Source organism: Panulirus ornatus, chromosome 41 (assembly GCF_036320965.1).
Source record: "Panulirus ornatus isolate Po-2019 chromosome 41, ASM3632096v1, whole genome shotgun sequence".
Lineage (NCBI taxonomy): Eukaryota > Metazoa > Arthropoda > Malacostraca > Decapoda > Palinuridae > Panulirus > Panulirus ornatus.
The window spans coordinates 13,587,418-13,607,414 of NC_092264.1; the positions used below are offsets into that span (position 1 = coordinate 13,587,418).

The following is a 19,997-nucleotide window of genomic DNA, read 5'->3' on the forward strand; positions in this document are numbered from 1 at the left end:
GTCTATTGAAGGAATAATTGGTATACAAGGGGTGTTCAGTGTTGTAAATGGTAATGGTGAAGAGCTTGTAGATTTATGTGCTGAAAAAGGACTGGTGATTGGGAATACCTGGTTTGAAAAGATATATATATATATATATATATATATATATATATATATATATATATATATATATATATATATATATATATAGAGTGAATGTTGGGGTGAAGAGGGTGGTGAGAGTAAGTGAGCTTGAGAAGGAGACCTGTGTGAGGAAGTACCAGGAGAGACTGAGTACAGAATGGAAAAAGGTGAGAACAATGGAAGTAAGGGGAGTGGGGGAGGAATGGGATGTATTTAGGGAATCAGTGATGGATTGCGCAAAAGATGCTTGCGGCATGAGAAGAGTGGGAGGTGGGTTGATTAGAAAGGGTAGTGAGTGGTGGGATGAAGAAGTAAGAGTATTAGTGAAAGAGAAGAGAGAGGCATTTGGACGATTTTTGCAGGGAAAAAATGCAATTGAGTGGGAGATGTATAAAAGAAAGAGACAGGAGGTCAAGAGAAAGGTGCAAGAGGTGAAAAAAAGGGCAAATGAGAGTTGGGGTGAGAGAGTATCATTAAATTTTAGGGAGAATAAAAAGATGTTCTGGAAGGAGGTAAATAAGGTGCGTAAGACAAGGGAGCAAATGGGAACTTCAGTGAAGGGCGCAAATGGGGAGGTGATAACAAGTAGTGGTGATGTGAGAAGGAGATGGAGTGAGTATTTTGAAGGTTTGTTGAATGTGTTTGATGATAGAGTGGCAGATATAGGGTGTTTTGGTCGAGGTGGTGTGCAAAGTGAGAGGGTTAGGGAAAATGATTTGGTAAACAGAGAAGAGGTAGTGAAAGCTTTGCGGAAGATGAAAGCCGGCAAGGCAGCAGGTTTGGATGGTATTGCAGTGGAATTTATTAAAAAAGGGGGTGACTGTATTGTTGACTGGTTGGTAAGGTTATTTAATGTATGTATGACTCATGGTGAGGTGCCTGAGGATTGGCGGAATGCGTGCATAGTGCCATTGTACAAAGGCAAAGGGGATAAGAGTGAGTCCTCAAATTACAGAGGTATAAGTTTGTTGAGTATTCCTGGTAAATTATATGGGAGGATATTGATTTAGAGGGTGAAGGCATGTACAGAGCATCAGATTGGGGAAGAGCAGTGTGGTTTCAAAAGTGTTAGAGGATGTGTGGATCAGGTGTTTGCTTTGAAGAATGTATGTGAGAAATACTTAGAAAAGCAAATGGATTTGTATGTAGCATTTATGGATCTGGAGAAGGCATATGATAGAGTTGATAGAGATGCTCTGTGGAAGGTATTAAGAATGTATGGTGTGGGAGGCAAGTTGTTAGAAGCAGTGAAAAGTTTTTATCGAGGATGTAAGGCATGTGTACGTGTAGGAAGAGAGGAAAGTGATTGGTTCTCAGTGAATGTAGGTTTCCGGCAGGGGTGTGTAATGTCTCCATGGTTGTTTAATTTGTTTATGGATGGGGTGGTTAGGGAGGTGAATGCAAGAGTTTTGGAAAGAGGGGCAAGTATGAAGTCTGTTGGGATGAGAGAGCTTGGGAAGTGAGTCAGTTGTTGTTCGCTGATGATACAGCGCCGGTGGCTGATTCATGTGAGAAACTGCAGAAGCTGGTGACTGAGTTTGGTAAAGTGTGTGAAAGAAGAAAGTTAAGAGTAAATGTGAATAAGAGCAAGGTTATTAGGTACAGTAGGGTTGAGGGTCAAGTCAATTGGGAGGTGAGTTTGAATGGAGAAAAACTGGAGGAAGTGAAGTGTTTTAGATATCTGGGAGTGGATCTGGCAGCGGATGGAACCATGGAAGCGGAAGTGGATCATAGGGTAGGGGAGGGGGCGAAAATTCTGGGAGCCTTGAAGAATGTGTGGAAGTCGAGAACATTATCTCGGAAAGCAAAAATGGGTATGTTTGAAGGAATAGTGGTTCCAACAATGTTGTATGGTTGCGAGGCGTGGGCTATGTATAGAGTTGTGCGCAGGAGGATGGATGTGCTGGAAATGAGATGTTTGAGGACAATGTGTGGTGTGAGGTGGTTTGATCGAGTAAGTAACGTAAGGGTAAGAGAGATGTGTGGAAATAAAAAGAGCGTGGTTGAGAGAGCAGAAGAGGGTGTTTTGAAATGGTTTGGGCACATGGAGAGAATGAGTGAGGAAAGATTGACCAAGAGGATATATGTGTCGGAGGTGGAGGGAACGAGGAGAAGAGGGAGACCAAATTGGAGGTGGAAAGATGGAGTGAAAAAGATTTTGTGTGATCGGGGCCTGAACATGCAGGAGGGTGAAAGGAGGGCAAGGAATAGAGTGAATTGGAGCGATGTGGTATACCGGGGTTGACGTGCTGTTAGTGGATTGAATCAAGGCATGTGAAGCGTCTGGGGTAAACCATGGAAAGCTGTGTAGGTATGTATATTTGCGTGTGTGGACGTATGTATATACATGTGTATGTGGGTGGGTTGGGCCATTTCTTTCGTCTGTTTCCTTGCGCTACCTCGCACACGCGGGAGACAGCGACAAAGCAAAAAAAAGAAAAAAAAAAAAAAAAAATATATATATATATATATATATATATATATATATATATATATATATATTATCCCTGGGGATAGGGGAGAAAGAATACTTCCCACGTATTCCCTGCGTGTCGTAGAAGGCGACTAAAAGGGAAGGGAGCGGGGGGCTGGAAATCCTCCCCTCTCTTTTTTTTTTTTTTTTTTCTTTTTTTCCAAAAGAAGGAACAGAGAAGGGGGCCAGGTGAGGGTATTCCCTCAAAGGCCCAGTCCTCTGTTCTTAACGCTACCTCGCTGTCGCGGGAAATGACGAATAGTATGAAAAAAAAAAAAAAAAAATATATATTTATATATATATATATATATATATATATATATATATATATATATATATATATATTTATATTTATTTTTATTATACTTTGTCGCTGTCTCCCGCGTTTGCGAGGTAGCGCAAGGAAACAGACGAAAGAAATGGCCCAACCCCCCCCCTTACACATGTATATACATACGTCCACACACGCAAATATACATAACTACACAGCTTTCCATGGTTTACCCCAGACGCTTCACATGCCTTGATTCAATCCACTGACAGCACGTCAACCCCGGTATACCACATCGCTCCAATTCACTCTATTCCTTGCCCTCCTTTCACCCTCCTGCATGTTCAGGCCCCGATTACACAAAATCTTTTTCACTCCATCTTTCCACCTCCAATTTGGTCTCCCTCTTCTCCTCGTTCCCTCCACCTCCGACACATATATCCTCTTGGTCAATCTTTCCTCACTCATTCTCTCCATGTGCCCAAACCAATTAAAATGTATATATATATATATATATATATATATATATATATATATATATATATATATATATATATATATATATATATATTTATTTTATTTATTATACTTTGTCGCTGTCTCCCGCGTTTGCGAGGTAGCGCAAGGAAACAGACGAAAGAAATGGCCTAACCCCCCCCCCCCATACACATGTATATACATACGTCCACACACGCAAATATACATACCTACACAGCTTTCCATGGTTTACCCCAGACGCTTCACATGCCTTGATTCAATCCACTGACAGCACGTCAACCCCGGTATACCACATCGCTCCAATTCACTCTATTCCTTGCCCTCCTTTCACCCTCCTGCATGTTCAGGCCCCGATCACACAAAATCTTTTTCACTCCATCTTTCCACCTCCAATTTGGTCTCCCTCTTCTCCTTGTTCCCTCCACCTCCGACACATATATCCTCTTGGTCAATCTTTCCTCACTCATCCTCTCCATGTGCCCAAACCACTTCAAAACACCCTCTTCTGCTCTCTCAACCATGCTCTTTTTATTTCCACACATCTCTCTTACCCTTACGTTACTCACTCGATCAAACCACCTCACACCACACATTGTCCTCAAGCATCTCATTTCCAGCACATCCATCCTCCTGCGCACAACTCTATCCATAGCCCACGCCTCGCAACCATACAACATTGTTGGAACCACTATTCCTTCAAACATACCCATTTTTGCTTTCCGAGATAATGTTCTCGACTTCCACACATTCTTCAAGGCCCCCAGAATTTTCGCCCCCTCCCCCACCCTATGATCCACTTCCGCTTCCATGGTTCCATCCGCTGCCAGATCCACTCCCAGATATCTAAAACACTTCACTTCCTCCAGTTTTTCTCCATTCAAACTCACCTCCCAATTGACTTGACCCTCAACCCTACTGTACCTAATAACCTTGCTCTTATTCACATTTACTCTTAACTTTCTTCTTCCACACACTTTACCAAACTCAGTCACCAGCTTCTGCAGTTTCTCACATGAATCAGCCACCAGCGCTGTATCATCAGCGAACAACAACTGACTCACTTCCCAAGCTCTCTCATCCCCAACAGACTTCATACTTGCCCCTCTTTCCAAAACTCTTGCATTTACCTCCCTAACAACCCCATCCATAAACAAATTAAACAACCATGGAGACATCACACACCCCTGCCGCAAACCTACATTCACTGAGAACCAATCACTTTCCTCTCTTCCTACACGTACACATGCCTTACATCCTCGATAAAAACTTTTCACTGCTTCTAACAATTTTCCTCCCACACCATATATTCTTAATTCCTTCCACAAAGCATCTCTATTAACTCTATCATATGCCTTCTCCAGATCCATAAATGCTACATACAAATCCATTTGCTTTTCTAAGTATTTCTCACATACATTCTTCAAAGCAAACACCTGATCCACACATCCTCTACCACTTCTGAAACCACACTGCTCTTCCCCAATCTGATGCTCTGTACATGCCTTCACCCTCTCAATCAATACCCTCCCATATAATTTACCAGGAATACTCAACAAACTTATACCTCTGTAATTTGGGTACTCACTCTTATCCCCTTTGCCTTTGTACAATGGCACTATGCACGCATTCCGCCAATCCTCAGGCACCTCACCATGAGTCATACATACATTAAATAACCTTACCAACCAGTCAACAATACAGTCACCCCCTTTTTTAATAGATTCCACTGATTGGGAATACCTGGTTTAAAAAGCGAGATATACATTAGTATACTTATGTAAGTAGGAGAGATGGCCAGAGAGCGTTATTGGATTACGTGTTAATTGACAGGCGCGCGAAAGAGAGACTTTTAGATGTTAATGTGCTGAGAGGTGCAACTGGAGGGATGTCTGATCATTATCTTGTGGAGGCTAAGGTGAAGATTTGTATGGGTTTTCAGAAAAGAAGAGTGAATGTTGGGGTGAAGAGGGTGGTGAGAGTAAGTGAGCTTGAGAAGGAGACCTGTGTGAGGAAGTACCAGGAGAGACTGAGTACAGAATGGGAAAAGGTGAGAACAATGGAAGTAAGGGGAGTGGGGGAGGAATGGGATGTATTTAGGGAATCAGTGATGGATTGCGCAAAAGATGCTTGTGGCATGAGAAGAGTGGGAGGTGGGTTGATTAGAAAGGGTAGTGAGTGGTGGGATGAAGAAGTAAGAGTACTAGTGAAAGAGAAGAGAGAGGCATTTGGACGATTTTTGCAGGGAAAAAATGCAATTGAGTGGGAGATGTATAAAAGAAAGAGACAGGAGGTCAAGAGAAAGGTGCAAGAGGTGAAAAAAAGGGCAAATGAGAGTCGGGGTGAGAGAGTATCATTAAATTTTAGGGAGAATAAAAAGATGTTCTGGAAGGAGGTAAATAAAGTGCGTAAGACAAGGGAGCAAATGGGAACTTCAGTGAAGGGCGCAAATGGGGAGGTGATAACAAGTAGTGGTGATGTGAGAAGGAGATGGAGTGAGTATTTTGAAGGTTTGTTGAATGTGTTTGATGATAGAGTGGCTGATATAGGGTGTTTTGGTCGAGGTGGTGTGCAAAGTGAGAGGGTTAGGGAAAATGATTTGGTAAACAGAGAAGAGGTAGTGAAAGCTTTGCGGAAGATGAAAGCCGGCAAGGCAGCAGGTTTGGATATATATATATATATATATATATATATATATATATATATATATATATATATATATATATATATATATATTTTATATATATATATATATATTCTTATTTTTCTTTTTTTTTTTTGCTTTGTCGCTAAACAAATTAAACAACCATGGAGACATCACACACCCCTGCCGCAAACCTACATTCACTGAGAACCAATCACTTTCCTCTCTTCCTACACGTACACATGCCTTACATCCTCGATAAAAACTATTCACTGCTTCTAACAACTTGCCTCCCACACCATATATTCTTAATACCTTACACAGAGCATCTCTATCAACTCTATCATATGCCTTCTCAAGATCCATAAATGCTACATACAAATCCATTTGCTTTTCTAAGTATTTATCACATACATTCTTCAAAGCAAACACCTGATCCACACATCCTCTACCACTTCTGAAACCACACTGCTCTTCCCCAATCTGATGCTCTGTACATGCCTTCACCCTCTCAATCAATACCCTCCCATATAATTTACCAGGAATATATATATATATATATATATGTATATATATATATATATATATATATATATATATATATATATATATATATATATATATATATATATATATATATATATTTTCACCCTCCTGCATGTTCAGGCCCCGATCACACAAAATCTTTTTCACTCCATCTTTCCACCTCCAATTTGGTCTCCCTCTTCTCCTCGTTCCCTCCACCTCAGACACATATCCTCTTGGTCAATCTTTCCTCACTCATTCTCTCCATGTGACCAAACCATTTCAAAACACCCTCTTCTGCTCTCTCAACCACGCTCTTTTTATTTCCACACATCTCTCTTACCCTTACGTTACTTACTCGATCAAACCACCTCACACCACACATTGTCCTCAAACATCTCATTTCCAGCACATCCATCCTCCTGCGCACAACTCTATCCATAGCCCACGCCTCGCAACCATACAACATTGTTGGAACCACTATTCCTTCAAACATACCCATTTTTGCTTTCCGAGATAATGTTCTCGACTTCCACACATTCTTCAAGGCTCCCAGAATTTTCGCCCCCTCCCCCACCCTATGATCCACTTCCGCTTCCATGGTTCCATCCGCTGCCAGATCCACTCCCAGATATCTAAAACACTTCACTTCCTCCAGTTTTTCTCCATTCAAACTCACCTCCCAGTTGAATTGACCCTCAACCCTACTGTACCTAATAACCTTGCTCTTATTCACATTTACTCTTAACTTTCTTCTTTCACACACTTTACCAAACTCAGTCACCAGCTTCTGCAGTTTCTCACATGAATCAGCCACCAGCGCTGTATCATCAGCGAACAACAACTGACTCACTTCCCAAGCTCTCTCATCCCCAACAGACTTCATACTTGCCCCTCTTTCCAAAACTCTTGCATTCACCTCCCTAACAACCCCATCCATAAACAAATTAAACAACCATGGAGACATCACACACCCCTGCCGCAAACCTACATTCACTGAGAACCAATCACTTTCCTCTCTTCCTACACGTACACATGCCTAACATCCTCGATAAAAACGTATGTAAGTAGGAGAGATAGCCAGAGAGCGTTATTGGATTACATGTTAATTGACAGGCGCGTGAAAGAGAGACTTTTGGATGTTAATATGCTGAGAGGTTCAACTGGAGGGATATCTGATCATTATCTTGTGGAGGCGAAAATGAAGATTGGTAGAGGTTTTCAGAAAAGAAGAGAGGATGTTAGGGTGAAGAGAGTGGTGAGAGTAAGTGAGCTTGGGAAGGAGACTTGTGTGAGGAAGTACCAGAAGAGACGGAGTGCAGAATGGAAAAAGGTGAGAGCAAAGGACGTAAGGGGAGTGGGAGAGGAATGGGATGTATTTAGGGAAGCAGTGATGGCTTGCGCAAAAGATGCTTGTGGCATGAGAAGCGTGGGAGATGGGTTGATTAGAAAGGGTAGTGAGTGGTGGAATGAAGAAGTATGATTATTAGTGACAGAGAAGAGAGAGGCATTTAGACAGTTTTCGCAGGGAAGTAGTGCAGATGATTGGGAGATGTATAAAAGAAAGAACCAGGAGGTTAAGAGAAAGGTGCAAGAGGTGAAAAAGAGGGCAAATGTGAGTTGGGGTGAGAGAGTATCATTAAATTTTAGGGAGAATAGAAGGATGTTTTGGAAGGAGATAAATAAAGTGCGTAAGACAAGAGAACAAATGGGAACATCGGTGAAGGGGGCTAATGGGGAGGTAATAACAAGTAGTGGTGATGTGAGAAGGAGATGGAGTGAGTATTTTGAAGGTTTATTGAATGTTTGATGATAGAGTGGCAGATATAGGGTGTTTTGGTCGAGGTGATGTGCAAAGTAAGAGGGCCAGGGAGAATGATTTGGTAAACAGAGAAGAGGTAGTGAAAGCTTTGCGGAAGATGAGCCGGCAAGGCAGCGGGTTTGGATGGTATTGCAGTGGAATTTATTAAAAAATGGGGTGACTGTGTTGTTGACTGGTTGGTGAGGATATTCAATGTATGTATAGCTCATGGTGAAGTGCCTGAGGATTGGCGGAATGCATGCGTAGTGCCTTTGTACAAAGGCAAAGGGGGATAAAGGTAAGTGCTCAAATTACAGAGGTATAAGTTTGTTGAGTATTCCTGGGAAATTATACGGGAGGGTATTGATTGAGAGGGTGAAGGCATGTACAGCGCATCAGATTGGGGAAGATCAGTGTGGTGTCAGAAGTGGTAGAGAATGTGTTGATTAGGTGTTTGCTTTGAATAATGTATGTGAGAATTACTTAGAAAAGCAAATGGATTTGTATGTAGCATTTATGGATCTGGAGAAGTCATATGATAGAGTTGATAGAGATGCACTGTGGAAGGTATTAAGAGTATATGGTGTGGGAAGTAAGTTGCTGGAAGCAGTGAAAAGTTTTTATTGAGTATGTAAGGCATGTGTACGAGTAGGAAGAGAGGAAAGTGATTGGCTCATACTGAATGTCGGTTTGCGATAGGGGTGCGTGATGTCTCCATGGTTGTTTAATTTGTTTATGGATGGGGTTGTTAGGGAGGTGAATGCAAGAGTTTTGGGGAGAGGGGCAAGCATGCAGTCTGTTGTGGATAAGAGGGCTTGGGAAGTGAGTTAGTTGTTCTTCGCTGATGATACAGCTCTGGTGGCTGATTCGTGTGAGAAACTGCAGAAGCTGGTGACTGAGTTTGGTAAAGTTTGTGAAAGAAGAAAGCTGAGGGTAAATGTGAATAAGAACAAGGTTATTAGGTACAGTAGGGTTGAGGGACAAGTCAGTTGGAAGGTAAGTTTGAATAGAGAAAAACTGGAGGAAGTGAAGTGTTTTAGATATCTGGGAGTGGATTTGGCAGCGGATGGAACCATACAAGCGGAAGTGAGTCACAGGGTCGGGGAAAGGGCAAAATTTCTGGGAGCATTAGGAAATGTGTGGAAGGCGAGAACATTATCTCGGAAAGCAAAAATGGTTAGGTTTGAAGGAACAGTGGCTCCAACAATGTTATATGGTTGCGAGGCGTGGGCTATAGATAGGGTTGTGCGGAGGAGGGTGGATGTGTTGGAAATGAGATGTTTGAGGACAATATGTGGTGTGAGATGGTTTGATCGAGTAAGTAATGAAAGGATAAGAGAGATGTGTGGTAATAAAGAGAATGTGGTTGAAAGACCAGAAGAGGATGTGTTGAAATGGTTTGGTCACATGGAGAGAATGAGTGAGGAAAGATTGACTAAGAGGACATATGTGTCAGAGGTGGAGGGAACGAGAAGTGGGAGACCAAATTGGAGGTGGAAGGATGGAGTGAAAAAGATGTTTAGCGATCGGGGCCTGAGCATGCAGGAGGGTGAAAGGCGTGCAAGGAATAAAGTGAATTGTAACGATGTAGTATACAGGGGTCGACGTGCTGTCAGTGGATTGAACCAGGTTATGTGTAGCGTCTAGGGTAAACCATGGAAAGTTTTGTGAGGCGTGGATTTGGAAAGGGAGCTGTGGTTTTGGTGCATTATACATGACAGCTAGAGCCTGAGTGTGAACGAATGTGGCCTTTGTTGTCTTTTCCTCGCGCTACCTCGCGCACAAGCGGGGGGAGGGGGTTGTTATTTCATGTGTGGCGGGGTGATGACGGGAATGAATAAGGGCAGACAGTATGAATTATGTACATGTGTATTTATGTATATGCCTGTGAGTGTATATATATATATATATATATATATATATATATATATATATATATATATATATATATATATATATATATATATATACGTTGAGATGTCTAGGTATGTATATGTGCGTGTGTGGACGTGTATGTATATACATGTGTATGTGGGTGGGTTGGGCCATTCTTTCGTCTGTTTCCTTGCGTTACCTCGCTAAGGCGGGAGACAGCGACAAAGTATAATGAATGAATGATATATATATATATATATATATATATATATATATATATATATATATATATATATATATATATATATATATATCATATATATCAGCTCAGAAGCTGGTGACTGAGTTTGGTAAAGTGTGTGGAAGAAGAAAGTTAAGAGTAAATGTGAATAAGAGCAAGGTTATTAGGTACAGTAGGGTTGAGGGTCAAGTCAATTGGGAGGTGAGTTTGAATGGAGAAAAACTGGAGGAAGTGAAGTGTTTTAGATATCTGGGAGTGGATCTGGCAGCGGATGGAACCATGGAAGCGGAAGTGGATCATAGGGTGGGGGAGGGGGCGAAAATTCTGGGGGCCTTGAAGAATGTGTGGAAGTCGAGAACATTATCTCGGAAAGCAAAAATGGGTATGTTTGAAGGAACAGTGGTTCCAACAATGTTGTATGGTTGCGAGGCGTGGGCTATGGATAGAGTTGTGCGCAGGAGGATGGATGTGCTGGAAATGAGATGTTTGAGGACAATGTGTGGTGTGAGGTGGTTTGATCGAGTGAGTAACGTAAGGGTAAGAGAGATGTGTGGAAATAAAAAGAGCGTAGTTGAGAGAGCAGAAGAGGGTGTTTTGAAGTGGTTTGGACACATGGAGAGGATGAGTGAGGAAAGATTGACCAAGAGAATATATGTGTCGGAGGTGGAGGGAGCAAGGAGAAGAGGGAGACCAAATTGGAGGTGGAAAGATGGAGTGAAAAAGATTTTGTGTGATCGGGGCCTGAACATGCAGGAGGGTGAAAGGAGGGCAAGGAATAGAGTGAATTGGAGCGATGTGGTCTACCGGGGTTGCCGTGCTGTCAGTGGATTGAATCAAGGCATGTGAAGCGTCTGGGGTAAACCATGGAAAGCTGTGTAGGTATGTATATTTGCGTGTGTGGACGTATGTATATACATGTGTATGGAGGGGGGGGGGGTTGGGCCATTTCTTTCGTCTGTTTCCTTGCGCTACCTCGCAAACGCGGGAGACAGCGACAAAGTATAAAAAAAAAAAAAAAAATATATATATATATATCTATATATATGTGTGTGTGTGTGTGTGTGTGTGTGTGTGTGTGTGTGAGTGAATGGTTCGTTCGTCTGTTTCCTGGCGCTTCCTTGCTGACGCGGAAAACGGCGATCAAGTGTAATAGGATTAGAGACTAATATTTATAATGACAGCTTTCTCCCATCTTGCGACCTCAGTTCTTGGTCAAACTCACCTTGAGCTGTGATGGGCTTCCACCTTCATAATTTTGTTCAGTCTTACAGTTGTGTATTCTTCAACCAACCGTGACGCCAACCTTACATACATGGTCACGAAAACCTCATATACATGGTCACGAAAATCTCATATACATGGTCACGAAAATCTCACATACATGGTCACGAAAACCTCATATACATGGTCACGAAAATCTCATATACATGGTCACGAAAATCTCACATACATGGTCACGAAAACCTCACATACATGGTCACGAAAATCTCATATACATGGTCACGAAAATCTCACATACATGGTCACGAAAACCTCACATACATGGTCATGAAAACCTCATATACATGGCCACGAAAACCTCACATACATGGCCATGAAAACCTCATATACATGGCCACGAAAACCTCGTATACATGGTCACGAAAACAATACATACATGGCCACGAAGATCTCACATACATGGCCATGAAAACCTCATATACTTGGTCACGAAAACAATACATACATGGCCACGAAGATCTCACATACATGGCCACGAAAATCTCACATACACGGCCACGAAAATCTCACATACATGGCCACGAAAACCTCATATACATGGTCAACATATTTGGTCACGAAAACCTCACACATAGCCATGAAAACCTCACATACATGGCCACGAAAACCTCACATACATGGCCACGAAAACCTCACATACATGGCCACGAAAACCTCACAAACATGGCCACAAAAACCTCACATCATTGCCAGGCTGACAATAATACCTTATAAAGACCGCTGTGTCAGTAGTACCAACCCGACTGATCGTCATCACAAGCGTCGGTACAAACCTCATACTAACAACTTCACAACAGTGAGGTTAACCTTACACATTGACGAACAGTTTCTAGCGTGATACGCTAAAAAGTGATACTCATGCTAAAAGTTAGCGGTGGTATTACTCTCGTAGCGAATCTAGTTTCACATTAGTATTAACTTGGAAAGTTAGCGACCTTTCAGTGTGCTACTAACCTGTGTGGCGACGAGCGTCAGTAGCTGCAGCAGCAAGGGGAAAACGTGTCGTACGGGTATCCCTGAGGGACGAAGATTTCCCAGGTCCAGCAACATCTGTGTGGCCAAGAAGTACAACATCAGTTAGGTCGAACCAGTATCACATCATGAACAACATCCACATATATTTTTTTTTTTTTTTTTTTTTATACTTTGTCGCTGTCTCCCGCGTTTGCGAGGTAGCGCAAGGAAACAGACGAAAGAAATGGCCCAACCCCCCCCCCCCCATACACATGTATATACACACGTCCACACACGCAAATATACATACCTACACAGCTTTCCATGGTTTACCCCAGACGCTTCACATGCCTTGATTCAATCCACTGACAGCACGTCAACCCCTGTATACCACATCGCTCCAATTCACTCTATTCCTTGCCCTCCTTTCACCCTCCTGCATGTTCAGGCCCCGATCACACAAAATCTTTTTCACTCCATCTTTCCACCTCCAATTTGGTCTCCCTCTTCTCCTCGTTCCCTCCACCTCCGACACATATATCTTCTTGGTCAATCTTTCCTCACTCATTCTCTCCATGTGCCCAAACCATTTCAAAACACCCTCTTCTGCTCTCTCAACCACGCTCTTTTTATTTCCACACATCTCTCTTACCCTTACGTTACTTACTCGATCAAACCACCTCACACCACACATTGTCCTCAAACATCTCATTTCCAGCACATCCATCCTCCTGCGCACAACTCTATCCATAGCCCACGCCTCGCAACCATACAACATTGTTGGAACCACTATTCCTTCAAACATACCCATTTTTGCTTTCCGAGATAATGTTCTCGACTTCCACACATTTTTCAAGGCTCCCAAAATTTTCGCCCCCTCCCCCACCCTATGATCCACTTCCGCTTCCATGGTTCCATCCGCTGACAGATCCACTCCCAGATATCTAAAACACTTCACTTCCTCCAGTTTTTCTCCATTCAAACTCACCTCCCAATTGACTTGACCCTCAACCCTACTGTACCTAATAACCTTGCTCTTATTCACATTTACTCTTAACTTTCTTCTTCCACACACTTTACCAAACTCAGTCACCAGCTTCTGCAGTTTCTCACATGAATCAGCCACCAGCGCTGTATCATCAGCGAACAACAACTGACTCACTTCCCAAGCTCTCTCATCCCCAACAGACTTCATACTTGCCCCTCTTTCCAGGACTCTTGCATTTACCTCCCTAACAACCCCATCCATAAACAAATTAAACAACCATGGAGACATCACACACCCCTGCCGCAAACCTACATTCACTGAGAACCAATCACTTTCCTCTCTTCCTACACGTACACATGCCTTACATCCTCGATAAAAACTTTTCACTGCTTCTAACAACTTGCCTCCCACACCATATATTCTTAATACCTTCCACAGAGCATCTCTATCAACTCTATCATATGCCTTCTCCAGATCCATAAATGCTACATACAAATCCATTTGCTTTTCTAAGTATTTCTCACATACATTCTTCAAAGCAAACACCTGATCCACACATCCTCTACCACTTCTGAAACCGCACTGCTCTTCCCCAATCTGATGCTCTGTACATGCCTTCACCCTCTCAATCAATACCCTCCCATATAATTTACCAGGAATACTCAACAAACTTATACCTCTGTAATTTGAGCACTCACTCTTATCCCCTTTGCCTTTGTACAATGGCACTATGCACGCATTCCGCCAATCCTCAGGCACCTCACCATGAGTCATACATACATTAAATAACCTTACCAACCAGTCAACAATACAGTCACCCCTTTTTTTAATAAATTCCACTGCAATACCATCCAAGCCTGCTGCCTTGCCGGCTTTCATCTTCCGCAAAGCTTTTACTACCTCTTCTCTGTTTACCAAATCATTTTCCCTAACCCTCTCACTTTGCACACCACCTCGACCAAAACACCCTATATCTGCCACTCTGTCATCAGACACATTCAACAAACCTTCAAAATACTCATTCCATCTCCTTCTCACATCACCACTACTTGTTATCACCTCCCCATTTACGCCCTTCACTGAAGTTCCCATTTGCTCCCTTGTCTTACGCACCCTATTTACCTCCTTCCAGAACATCTTTTTATTCTCCCTAAAATTTACTGATAATCTCTCACCCCAACTCTCATTTGCCCTTTTTTTCACCTCTTGCACCTTTCTCTTGACCTCCTGTCTCTTTCTTTTATACTTCTCCCACTCAATTGCATTTTTTCCCTGCAAAAATCGTCCAAATGCCTCTCTCTTCTCTTTCACTAATACTCTTACTTCTTCATCCCACCACTCACTACCCTTTCTAAACAGCCCACCTCCCACTCTTCTCATGCCACAAGCATCTTTTGCGCAATCCATCACTGATTCCCTAAATACATCCCATTCCTCCCCCACTCCCCTTACTTCCATTGTTCTCACCTTTTTCCATATATATATATATATATATATATATATATATATATATATATATATATATAGAGAGAGAGAGAGAGAGAGAGAGAGAGAGAGAGAGAGAGAATCTTTCTTCTTTCATCTTTCATACTATTCGCCATTTCCCGCATTAGCGAGGTAGCGTTAAGAACAGAGGACTGGGCCTTTGAGGGAATATCCTCACCTGCCCCCTTCTCTGTTCCTTCTTTTGGAAAATTGAAAAAAAAAAAAACGAGAGGGGAGGATTTCCAGCCACCCGCTCCCTCCCCATTTAGTCGCCTTCTACGACACGCAGGTAATACGTGGGAAGTATTCTTTCTCCTTTATCCCCAGGGATACCTATCCCCAGGGATATATATATATATATATATATATATATATATATATATATATATATATATATATATATATATATATTATATATATATATATATGTATATGTATATTTATTTATTTATTTTGCTTTGTCGCTGTCTCCCGCGTTTGCGAGGTAGCGCAACGAAACAGACGAAAGAAATGGCCCAACCCACCATCATACACATGTATATACATACACGTCCACACACGCAAATATACATACCTATATATCTCAATGTACACATATATATGCACATACAGACACATACCTATATACCCATGCACACAATACACAGTCTACCTTTATTCATTCCCATCGCCACCTCGCCACACATGGAATACCATCCCCCTCCCCCCTCATGTGTGCGAGGTAGCGCTAGGAAAAGACAACAAAGGCCCCATTCGTTCACACTCAGTCTCTAGCTCTCATGCAATAATGCCCGAAACCACAGCTCCCTTTCCACATCCAGACCCCAGACGCTTCATATGCCCTGATTCAATCCACTCACAGCACGTCAACCCCGGTATACCACATCGATCCAATTCACTCTATTCCTTGCCCGCCTTTTACCCTCCTGCATGTTCAGGCCCCGATCACTCAAAATCTTTTTCACTCCATCTTTCCACCTCCAATTTGGTCTCCCACTTCTCCTCGTTCCCTCCACCTCCGACACATATATCCTCTCGGTCAATCTTTCCTCACTCATTCTCTCCATGTGCCCAAACCATTTCAAAACACCCTCTTCTGCTCTCTCAACCACGCTCTTTTTATTTCCACACATCTCTCTTACCCTTACATTACTTACTCGATCAAACCACCTCACACCACACATTGTCCTCAAACATCTCATTTCCAGCACATCCACCCTCCTGCGCACAACTCTATCCATAGCCCACGCCTCGCAACCATACAACATTGTTGGAACCACTATTCCTTCAAACATACCCATTTTTGCTTTCAGAGATAATGTTCTCAACTTCCACACATTCTTCAAGGCTCCCAGGATTTTCGCCCCCTCCCCCACCCTATGATTCACTTCCGCTTCCATGGTTCCATCCGCTGCCAAATCCACTCCCAGATATCTAAAACACTTCACTTCCTCTAGTTTTTCTCCATTCAAACTTACCTCCCAATTGACTTGACCCTCAACCCTACTGTACCTAATAACCTTGCTCTTATTCACATTTACCCTTAACTTTCTTCTTTCACACACTTTACCAAACTCAGTCACCAGCTTCTGCAGTTTCTCACATGAATCAGCCACCAGCGCTGTATCATCAGCGAACAACAACTGACTCACTTCCCAAGCTCTCTCATCCACAACAGACTTCATACTTGCCCCTATTTCCAAAACTCTTGCATTCACCTCCCTAACAACCCCATCCATAAACAAATTAAACAACCATGGAGACATCACGCACCCCTGCCGCAAACCTACATTCACTGAGAACCAATCACTTTCCTCTCTTCCTACACGTACACATGCCTTACATCCTCGATAAAAACTTTTCACTGCTTCTAGCAACTTGCATCCCACACCATATATTCTTAATACCTTCCACAGAGCATCTCTGTCAACTCTATCATATGCCTTCTCCAGATCCATAAATGCTACATACAAATCCAATTGCCGTTCTAGGTATTTTTCTCATACATTCTTCAAAGCAAACACCTGATCCACACATCCTCTACCACTTCTGAAACCACACTGCTCTTCCCCAATCTGATGCTCTGTACATGCCTTCACCCTCTCAATTAATACCCTCCCATATAATTTACCAGGAATACTCAACAAACTTACAGTTACAGAGGTATAAGTTTGTTGAGTATATATATATATATATATATATATATATATTCTTTCTTTCAAGCCATTCGCCATTTCCCGCGTTAGCGAGGTAGCGCCAAGAACAGAGGACTGGGCCTTTTTTGGAATATCCTCACCTGGCCCCCCCTGTTCCTTCCCTTGGAAAATTAAAAAAAAAAAAAAAAAAAAAAAAAAACGAGAGGGGAGGATTTCCAGCCCCCCGCTTCCTCCCCTTTTAGTCGCCTTCTACGACACGCAGGGAATACGTGGGAAGTATTCTTAATCCCCTATCCCCAGGGATAATATATATATATATATATATATATATATATATATATATATATATATATATATATATATATATATATATATAAGTAACGTAAGGGTAAGAGAGATGTGTGGAAATAAAAAGAGCGTGGTTGAGAGAGCAGAAGAGGGTGTTTTGAAATGGTTTGGGCACATGGAGAGAATGAGTGAGGAAAGATTGACCAAGAGGATATATGTGTCGGAGGTGGAGGGAACGAGGAGAAGAGGGAGACCAAATTGGAGGTGGAAAGATGGAGTGAAAAAGATTTTGTGTGATCGGGGCCTGAACATGCAGGAGGGTGAAAGGAGGGCAAGGAATAGAGTGAATTGGAGCGATGTGGTATACAGGGGTTGACGTGCTGTCAGTGGATTGAATCAAGGCATGTGAAGCGTCTGGGGTAAACCATGGAAAGCTGTGTAGGTATGTATATTTGCGTGTGTGGACGTGTGTATGTACATGTGTATGGGGGGGGGGGGTTGGGCCATTTCTTTCGTCTGTTTCCGTGCGCTCCCTCGCAAACGCGGGAGACAGCGACAAAGTATAAAAAAAAAAAAAAAAAAAAAAAAAATATATATATATATATATATTCATTTATTTATTTTGTTTTGTCGCTGTCTCCCGCGTTAGCGAGGTAGCGCAAGGAAACAGATGAAAGAATGGCCTAACCCACCCACATACACATGTATATACATACACATCCACACACGCACATATACATACCTATACATCTCAACGTATACATATATCTACACACAGACATATACATATATACACATGTACATAATTCATATTGTCTGCCTTTATTCATTCCCATCGCCACCTCGCCACACATGAAATAACAACCCCCTCCCCCCTCATGTGTGCGAGGTAGCGCTAGGAAAAGACAACAAAGGCCCCATTCGTTCACACTCAGTCTCTAGCTGTCATGTAGAATCCACCAAAACCTCAGCGCATATATATATATATATATATATATATATATATATATATATATATATATATATATATATATATATATATTTTTTTTTTTTTTAAACTATTCGTCATTTCCCGCGTTAGCGAGGTAGCGTTAAGAACAGAGGACTGGGCCTTTGTGGAATATCCTCACCTAGCCCCCCTCTGTTCCTTCTTTTGGAAAAAAAAAAAAAAAAAAAAAAAAAATATATATATATATATATATATATATATATATATATATATATATATATATATATATATATATATATATATTCCTGTCATATACGGACGGTTTGTCTTACATAGATTATACTGATATGAGAATTATCAGCACAGTTAGCAACTTTACCAGTTCGCAAGTATTTATCCTTTTTTTTAAGCTATTCTGAGTCGTTGGCTCCGATAAAATCCTATTCAACCAGTCAAGTAAACACTTTTGAGTCCGTTTCTCAGTCATCCTATACTCGAGCGTCTCCCCCCTCCTGACAAGTCATCGTCTACCACTTCCCGTTCCTTGTCTTCCATAGACAATAAAGTAGCAGATGTTCGTTGTCAGTGTACACTTGGGTTGAACTTACTGGTAGTGTTGATCGGCGGGTCCTGATGCCTGACGTACACAACCCAGTCTCCTCAGCGACTGATAACCCGACCTTGGCGTCACTTGCATATATACTATTCCAGTAAGTTGCCACTTATATATATATATATATTCTTTCTTTCTTTCAAACTATTCGCCATTTCCCGCATTAGCGAGGTAGCGTTAAGAACAGAGGACTGAGCCTTTGAGGGACTACCCTCACCTGGCCCAATTCTCTGTTCCTTCTTTTGGAAAATTAAAAAAAAAACGAGAGGGGAGGATTTCCAGCCCCCCGCTCCCTCCCCTTTTAGTCGCCTTCTACGACACGCAGGGAATACGTGGGAAGTATTCTTGCTCCCCTATCCCCAGGGATACCATATATATATATATATATATATATATATTATAGTTTTAGCAGCCTGCTAATAGATCTCTTCCGCTTTTCACTCCCACGCCTTTAAACCCTAAGCCAGAGAGAGAGAGAGAGAGAGCTAAGCCCCTTTGGAAGTGTTCGACGCTCATTCCTGCTCGGCTTTGTACCGAGTGACTAACTGTGTCATCGGTACTGCCCTTGTTACTGTTTCCAATGGTGTAGGGCAGGCAGGGTTCTCCAACCTCCGGTCTGCTGTTTGTCCTCTATGTCAACTATCTCATTCGTATGATTAAGCAAGGCTGTGGCTACGACGGGTTTTGGGGGGCTGGTTGCATATACACTTGTCTTAATGGATGATACTGTACTATTATCTACATCGAAACATTCAATGATTTGTAAACTCAAGATGCTCAGTAGGTCTGGTACAACATATGGAATGAAGATAAATAACAGCAGAACTAAGTT

The 19,997-nt window shown here is 42.1% G+C and overlaps 1 protein-coding gene across 1 annotated transcript in view; it reads right to left on the reverse strand.

Moving 5' to 3' along the window:
* The window catches only part of LOC139761682 (neurotrypsin-like), a 92,246-nt gene extending 73,022 nt beyond the window's left edge, over nucleotides 1-19,224 (reverse strand). Inside the window, exons 1-2 of the mRNA XM_071686012.1 lie at nucleotides 19,161-19,224; nucleotides 12,687-12,782 (exon numbers count right to left, since the gene is read on the reverse strand). The gene's annotated coding sequence lies outside the window, so the exon portion shown is untranslated. The remainder of the gene's footprint in view (nucleotides 1-12,686; nucleotides 12,783-19,160) is intronic.
* Between the last annotated feature and the right edge of the window lie 773 nt (nucleotides 19,225-19,997).